Genomic DNA, 9,154 nt, shown 5'->3' on the forward strand with positions numbered 1-9,154 from the left:
AATTGAGTTATTGCACACGAGCGCTTCACAGAGGAGGCGTTCCCTAACAGAAATATGCAGATGTATGCTAGAACACACCAATAGGATCTCGCTAGCTCGTGCTTGGCTCTGCACACTATGACTCATCTGTTCATTTTACATTTACATTTTAGTCATTTAGCAGACGCTCTTATCCAGAGCGACTTATAGTTAAAAAAATGTCATACCCCTGTGGGAATCGAACCCACAACCCTAGCGTTGCAAACGCCATGCTCTACCAACTGAGCTACATCCCTGCCGGCCATTCCCTCCCCTACTCTGTCGCGGCCGGCTACGACAGAGCCTGGATTCGAACCAGCATCTCTAGTGGCACAGCTAGCACTGCGATGCAGTGCCTTAGACCACTGCGCCACTCGGCGGAAACGACCAGCTGTGGTCTATCTTGGTTTAGTTATTAGAAATATTTGGTGCAACCGTCCGTGCGTTCAGGGATCCTTGGGATGGCCCTACCCCATTATATGAAAAGGACAGTGCTTAATTTGAGCTGGATCCTCCGGTACCTCTCAGTTTTGTAGTCTTTCGTTCCGGAACCCATTTGCCAGGATCAGGTAGCCTACCTCTTGTGGCAAGAAAAATTATTTCCACTGTTTGCAATGTAAAAATCCTAATAAAAGCAATCAGAGTAATTACATTTAGATTCCTCTGTAATTGTCATGCCCCCTAAAAAAAAAGTTATATGAAAACGTGCATGATATTCTAAGAATTGGTTAATGTTGGGCCGTCTTGGGTTTATGGTTTGCGCAACATTGTAGCCTAGACCAAGGCGTGGCCATTGCTGTGGTGAGAGAGAGAAGCACGCCTGTATCTCTCACAGAAATACAATGACATTCACTTTCTATGATCTCTCTCCCTCTCTGTGCTGTTATAGACATAAGCCGGCAACTCTCTTCTCTCCAGCATTGCACTTCATCATTTATCTCCTAATAGAATAATAGCTGCGGGAAGTGTGCTGGAGGTGCTGCAGCACTCTGCAGTCTGTTCAGAAAGAAATTAAATCATTCCCAATACTACACCAGGAGTAAGCCTAGAATTTCGCCACAGAGGATCCATAGCTAATTTTAAAAAATAGTCTAGCTGTGGATTGTGTGTAGCCAAATCACAAGGCATGCCTAACGTGTGGCAAATCATCAATCAATCAATCAATCAATTTTATTTTATATAGCCCTTCTTACATCAGCTAATATCTCGAAGTGCTGTACAGAAACCCAGCCTAAAACCCCAAACAGCTAGTAATGCAGGTGTAGAAGCACGGTGGCTAGGAAAAACTCCCTAGAAAGGCAAAACCTAGGAAGAAACCTAGAGAGGAACCAGGCTATGAGGGGTGGCCAGTCCTCTTCTGGCTGTGCCGGGTGGAGATTATAACAGAACCATGCCAAGATGTTCAAAAATGTTCATAAGTGACAAGCATGGTCAAATAATAATCAGGAATAAATCTCAGTTGGCTTTTCATAGCCGATCATTAGAGTTTAAAACAGCAGGTCTGGGACAGGTAGGGGTTCCATAACCGCAGGCAGAACAGTTTAAACTGGAATAGCAGCAAGGCCAGGCGGACTGGGGATAGCAAGGAGTCACCACGGCCGGTAGTCCCGACGTATGGTCCTAGGGCTCAGGTCTCTCAGTTGGCTTTTCATAGCCGATCATTTAGAGTTGAAAACAGCAGGTCTGGGACAGGTAGGGGTTTCGTAGCCGCAGGCAGAACAGTTGAAACTGGAATAGCAGCAAGGCCAGGCGGACTGGGGGCAGCAGGGTGTCATCATGCCCGGTAGTCCTGACGTATGGTCCTAGGGCTCAGGTTCTCAGAGAGAAAGAGAGAACGAGAGAATTAGAGAGAGCATACTTAAATTCACACAGGACACTGGATAAGACAGGAGAAGTACTCCAGGTATAACCAACTAACCCCAGCCCCCCGACACATAAACTACTGCAGCATAAATACTGGAGGCTGAGACAGGAGCGGTCCGGAGACACTGTGGCCCCATCCGAAGAAACCCCCGGACAGGGCCAAACAGGAAGGATATAACCCCACCCACTCCGCCAAAGCACAGCCCCCGCACCACTAGAGGGATATCCCCAACCACCAACTTACAATCCTGAGACAAGGCCGAGTATAGCCCACAGAGGTCTCCACCACAGCACAAACCAAGGGGGGGGGGGGGCGCCAACCCAGACAGGAAGATCACGTCAGTAACTCAACCCACTCAAGTGACGCACCCCTCCCAGGGACGGCATGAAAGAGCACCAGCAGGCCAGTGACTCAGCCCCTGCAACAGGGTTAGAGGCAGAGAACCCCAGTGGAGAGGGGAACCGGCCTGGCAGAGACAGCAAGGGCTGTTCGTTGCTCCAGCCTTTCCGTTCACCTTCACACTCTGTCAGTTAACAGCATGCAGCAAATCTGTCAGTTAACAGCATGCAGCCAAAACAGGCCTTTAGCAAATATTTCGAATACAATCGCTGGAAAACACAGGTTGTAAAGCAAATGGATGAAAATAAAATACTAATGTCTGTATGTTACCAAGTTAACAACTTCCAAATAGGCCTATAGAGCGAACAGCATTGTTTTTAAAAATTAAAGCAAGAGAGAGATAAGCTTTTGGCTGGTGAGTGAGCTGCACATCATTGGGTGAGTCAGTGAAACTGGAAAGCTTTTTTAGGACTATACAGTGGGGAAAAAAAGTATTTAGTCAGCCACCAACTGTGCAAGTTCTCCCACTCCCACTAGAGAGAATGGATCCATATGTGGTGTCAGGTTAGGTGGAGAAGAGGTTGGGGACTGTTGAGTTGGTGAAGGTAACTGAGTGGACTCGTGATGATTTATTGTTTCTCCTCTGCCAAGAGGGAGCGGGCGCTGCGGATTACGTGATTAGAGACAGGAATTGTGACTTGAATTGCTCTCCGGAACAGGGTGGCATTGAAAGGAGTGATAACGGGGTTAGGTTTAAGTGTTGAGGATGTGCAGTTGAAATTGAAGATTCCAGGTGTCTGTGACGCCCTCCGTTTGGTGAGATGTAGATCTAGTGTAGAGCGTGGGGAAACAGAGAATACATTACAGTGGGGGGAAAAAAGTATTTAGTCAGCCACCAATTGTGCAAGTTCTCCCACTTAAAAAGATGAGAGAGGCCTGTAATTTTCATCATAGGTACACGTCAAATATGACAGACAAAATGAGGAAAAAAAATCCAGAAAATCACATTGTAGGATTTTTAATGAATTTATTTGCAAATTATGATGGAAAATAAGTATTTGGTCACCTACAAACAAGCAAGATTTCTGGCTCTCACAGACCTGTAACTTCTTCTTTAAGAGGCTTCTCTGTCCTCCACTCGTTACCTGTATTAATGGCACCTGTTTGAACTTGTTATCAGTATAAAAGACACCTGTCCATAACTTCAAACAGTCACACTCCAAACTCCACTATGGCCAAGACCAAAGAGCTGTCAAAGGACACCAGAAACAAAATTATAGACCTGCACCAGGCTGGGAAGACTGAATCTGCAATAGGTAAGCAGCTTGGTTTGAATAAATCAACTGTGGGAGCAATTATTAGGAAATGGAAGACATACAACACCACTGATAATCTCCCTCGATCTGGGGCTCCACGCAAGATCTCACCCCGTGGGGTCAAAATGATCACAAGCAAAAATCCCAGAACCACACGGGGGGACCTAGTGAATGACCTGCAGAGAGCTGGGACCAAAGTAACAAAGCCTACCATCAGTAACACACTACGCCGCCAGGGACTCAAATCCTGCAGTGCCAGACGTGTCACCCTGCTTAAGCCAGTACATGTCCAGGCCCGTCTGAAGTTTGGTAGAGTGCATTTGGATGATCCAGAAGAGGATTGGGAGAATGTCATATGGTCAGATGAAACCAAAATAGAACTTTTTGGTATAAACTCAACTTGTCGTGTTTGGAGGACAAAGAATGCTGAGTTGCATCCAAAGAACACCATACCTACTGTGAAGCATGGGGGTGGAAACATCATGCTTTGGGGCTGTTTTTCTGCAAAGGGACCAGGACGACTGATCCGTGTAAAGGAAAGAATGAATGGGGCCATGTATCGTGAGATTTTGAGTGAAAACCTCCTTCCATCAGCAAGGGCATTGAAGATGAAACGTGGCTGGGTCTTTCAGCATGACAATGATCCCAAACACACCGCCCGGGCAACGAAGGAGTGGCTTCGTAAGAAGCATTTCAAGGTCCTGGAGTGGCCTAGCCAGTCTCCAGATCTCAACCCCATAGAAAATCTTTGGAGGGAGTTGAAAGTCCGTGTTGCGCAGCGACAGCCCCAAAACATCACTGCTCTAGAGGAGATCTGCATGGAGGAATGGGCCAAAATACCAGCAACAGTGTGTGAAAACCTTGTGAAGACTTACAGAAAACGTTTGACCTGTGTCATTGCCAACAAAGGGTATATAACAAAGTATTGAGAAACTTTTGTTATTGACCAAATACTTATTTTCCACCATAATTTGCAAATAAATTCATTAAAAATCCTACAATATGATTTTCTGGATTTTTTTCTTCTCAATTTGTCTGTCATAGTTGACGTGTACCTATGATGAAAATTACAGGCCTCTCTCATCTTTTTAAGTGGGAGAACTTGCACAATTGGTGGCTGACTAAATACTTTTTTTCCCCCACTGTAATGTATTCTCTGTTTCCCCACGCTCTACACCAGATCTACATCTCACCAAACGGAGGGCGTCACAGACACCTGGAATCTTCAATTTCAACTGCACATCCTCAACACTTAAACCTAACCCTGTTACCACTCCTTTCAATGCCACCCTGTTCCGGAGAGCAATTCAAGCGCCCGCTCCCTCTGGGCAGAGGAGAAACAATAAATCATCACGAGTCCACTCAGTTACCTTCATCAACTCAACAGTCCCCAACCTCTTCTCCACCTAACCTGACACCACATATGGATCCATTCTCTCTACAAATCTCACTCCCACTGGGCCAGAATCATCCTTATCATCCTTGGAACGAGGCCCGAACTCGGAGTTCCTCACCGCAGGTAATTCATCCTCACTCTCACCAGGTTCCATCTCTGAGCTACTAAAGGACGTATCCCTCTTTATACACTAGACGATAACCTCCCTCACCACACTGCTTCCCTCTACACTCAGCTCCTTCTCAGCGGTCATCACTGCACCTGCCACCACAGTTAATTCATCCTCACTCTCATCACGTTCACTTTCCTCCTGTAGCTCTTCTAAAAGTTCTGTGTGATCTTCCATTCCATATTCTCTCAAAACATATTCCACTTTTCTCCTTTGTCCTTGTCCACCATCTTCTCCTTCATCAGATCTTCCAGAAGGTTTGTGCATCCCCCACTGCAATCCCCCATTCCACTTTTTTATTGTCCGCCATCTTACCACGTGTCTCAGCTCATCCACATCCCACTAGCTTCAGGTAGCTGCACACCAATGGAGTACCACAGTATAAATCATATTACCCATAAAACCTTGCAGTCAAACAGGGAAATGGTTCCAATCATTTTTCCACCATTCATTTTTCCCATAGGGGATTTTAGAAACACTTAAAATAAGGGCTGTGTTTCGTGTAGGCTTACCCTGGCGTGGCGTTTTGATAACCGTGTCAATCTCTCTAGGACAAGGTGACTGATCAATATATTCGCCTGTATTTACCGCTACAAAAATGAAACGAAATTAGCTGCTAATGTGGCTATCATAAAGAACTACAAATGCCATGATGATCTGGACAAAATTGCCGAATCGAGTCAAAGGTAAGGATCTCTGGGTTAACTATATAATGTTAGCTAAATTTTGTAATGAATAAATAGGCTACATTTATTTAAATGGTCAATTCTGTGAACTGTCTTGTGCAAGTTTTAAATTGACACAATACCTGTTAGCAAAGGTGTCAACTAGAGATGACGTGCAGGAGATTGCAGTGATTTGTTGTTTTGCATGATGTCTACTTTGATGATAATTAGAGTTTTATAATCTGAGAGGAAATAGAGCCGAATATATTGCTAAAAGTCACGCCAGGTTAAGCCTACACAAAACACAGCCTTATTGAGTATTTCTAAAATGAATAAAAAGGAAAAATTATTGGAACCATTTCCCTGTTTGACCGCTAGGATTTATGACACCATTTTTGCAAAAATAATAATAATACAAAAAAAAAAATGTATTCAGACTTTACTCAGGACTTTGTAGAAGCACCTTTGGCAGTGATTACAGCCTCGAGTCTTCTTGGGTATGACGCTACAAGCTTGGCATACCTGTATTTGGGGAGTTTCTCTGCAGATCCTCTCAAGCTTGTCAGGTAAGATGGGTAGTGTCGCCGCACAGCTATTTTCAGTTCTCTCTGTACTTTGCTCCGTTCATCTTTCCCTCGATCCTGACTAGTCTCCCAGTCCCTGCCACTGAAAAACATCCCCACAGCATGATGCTGCCACCACCATGCTTCACCGTTGGGATGGTGCCAGGATTCCTCCAGACGTGACGCTTGGCATTCAAGCCAAAGAGTTCAATCTTGGTTTCATCAGACCAGAGAATCTTGTTTCTCATGGTCTGAGAGTCCTTTAGATGCCTTTTGGCAAACTCCAAGCGGGCTTTCATGTGCCTTTTCATAAGGAGTGGCTTCCGTCTGGCCACTCTACCATTAAGGCCTGATTGGTGGAGTGCTGCCAAGATGGCTGTCCTTCTGGAAGGTTCTCCCATCTCCAGAGGAACTCAGTGACCACTGGCTTCTTGGTGACCTCCCTGACCAAGGCCCTTCTCCCCCGATTGCTTAGTTTGTCCGGGCAGCCAGCTCTAGAAAAAGTATTGGTGGTTCCATTTAAGAATGACGGATGCCTTTTGACCATTTAAGAATGATGGCGGCCTTTTGATCATATCCTTGGACAAAAATGATTGACACTCAGGAGACACTTTGTTTTGTTTAGCGTCGCTTAGGTTAGACTGCTCCCTTTAATAGATCAGTCGTCGACCAGGCTACACTCTACGATTAGGGGGAGGTGGGAGAGGAAGCTTTGGGTGTCTCGGTTAGGGAGACACTCGGTTCAGTGTTTTACTGTTAGGATAGATTTATGTTTGTTTGTTCCAACAGATCTTTACATATTTTCCTCACTACAAAATATTAATGCGGTCCTTGTGGTTACTAAACAGATTTTAGATATGCCGTTATGCTATAGCTTATTCCATGTTTACATCTTTGGTTAAATGACTTCAAATGCAAAACTTAAATTTACTTTGTGGAGTTTGTAAACTATCCAAGCTTAAACAGGTTATTACTAGGCTTAAACAACTTCATTCATCTATTGTGTTCCTACAAGAAACTCACCTGTTGAAGGATGAGCTACTTAAAGTATGCAGGAGATGACAAGGGCAAGTAGTAGCATCCTGTTTCTCCTCTCATTCTCATGGTGTTATGGTTTTAATTCACTAATCTGTTCTGTTTCAAGTGGATACTATTATAACTGATACAGCTGGTAGATACATTTAGATACAGGGAACTCTTTTGAATGAGCATATTAATCTGGTTAATGTTTATGGTCCTAATGATGATAATCCCAAATTCTTTGAGAATTAATTTCTATGGATAGCCTCCATTCCTGTTAAAGTCCTAATGGCAGGGGACTTTAATTGCACTCTTGATCCTCATCTAGATTGCTCCTCTGGTTTAGACACTTCCCACTTGCAGAGTAGAAAGAAATTACAGCATTTCATTAAGGATTTAAATCTATGTGAACCTTGGAGGACTCAGAACCCGAGTAAAAGGGAGTATTCATGTTACTCGTCAACATTTAAATCATATTCTCATGTAGACTACTTTTTAGTTTCTTGCTCATTGCTTCCCAATGTAGCAGGAAGTGGATATGATACTATTGTTTTGAATGACCATTCCCCTGTGTCATTATTCTATAGGGATACAAAACTAGTAAAAGGATCCTCTAGATGGCGTTTGCATCCCAGATGGTTACAGGACCCAGACTTCTTACATTACGTTGGAGTGCATATAGAAGTTTATTTGACAAGCACTGACCAAACTTCAGCCAGTACCAGATGGGAGGCTTTCAAAGCATATATTTGGAGGCAATTTATAGGTTTTACCAGTTTCAAATCAAATACATCTGAAAATGAGAGAGATGGACAACAAAATCAGAGAGGGAAGCTTTTTTGGATAACTCAGTAGAAGTAAACAATGAATAATTTGGTCTTAAAGCTCAGTATGATGAACTTCCCACCTCAAAGGCTGCAAACAGCTTAACTAGGCTGAAACAGTCCTATGATCAAGGTGAAAAACCTGGTATATTGCTGGCCTGGCACATTAAGAAGTAAAATTCAGCCTTTAATGGAATTCATAATTTACAAGGACCATTATCAATGGATCCTGTAGAAATAAACCAAACATTTGCTTCCTACTACAACACACTTTACAACTCTGAATCTCCTGAGAACTGAACTAGTCAGGTCTTGATTTTCCCTCGATTTCAGAAGACACTAAATTGGATCTGGAAAAGGAATTGGATGGTGTTGAAATATCTGATGCTATTTTCGATATGAAGGGAGGTAAAGCGGAAGGTCCAGATGGGCTCCCAATAGATATTTAAGGACAAACGTCTAGGTCCACTTTTGGATATGTACAGTGCATTAGGAAACTACTCAGACAACTTGACTTTTTCCACATTTGGTTACGTTACAGCCTTATTCTAAAATGGATTAAATATAAAAAATCCTCATCAATCTACACACAATACCCCATAATTACAAAGTGAAAACAGGTTCTTAGAAATGTTTTCAAATGTATTAAAAATAAAACAGAAATACCTTGTTTACATAAGTATTCACACCCTTTGCTATGAGACTCGAAATTGAGCTCAGGTGGATGCTGTTTCAATTGATCATCCTTGAGATGATTCTAAAACTTAATTGGAGTCCAACTGTGGTAAATTCAATTGATTGGAGATTATTTGGAAAGTCACACAACTGTCTATATAAGGTCCCAGAGTTGACAGTGCATGTCAGAGCTAAAAACGAAGCCATGAGGTCAAAGGAATTGTCCGTAGCGCTCCAATAAAGGTTTGTGTCGAGGCACAGATATGGGGAACAGTATCAAGCATTGAAGGTCCCCAAGAACACAG

The sequence above is a fragment of the Coregonus lavaretus genome (genome assembly GCF_964263955.1).
Source record: "Coregonus lavaretus genome assembly, contig: HAP1_SCAFFOLD_109, whole genome shotgun sequence".
In the NCBI taxonomy this organism is placed as follows: Eukaryota; Metazoa; Chordata; class Actinopteri; order Salmoniformes; family Salmonidae; genus Coregonus; species Coregonus lavaretus.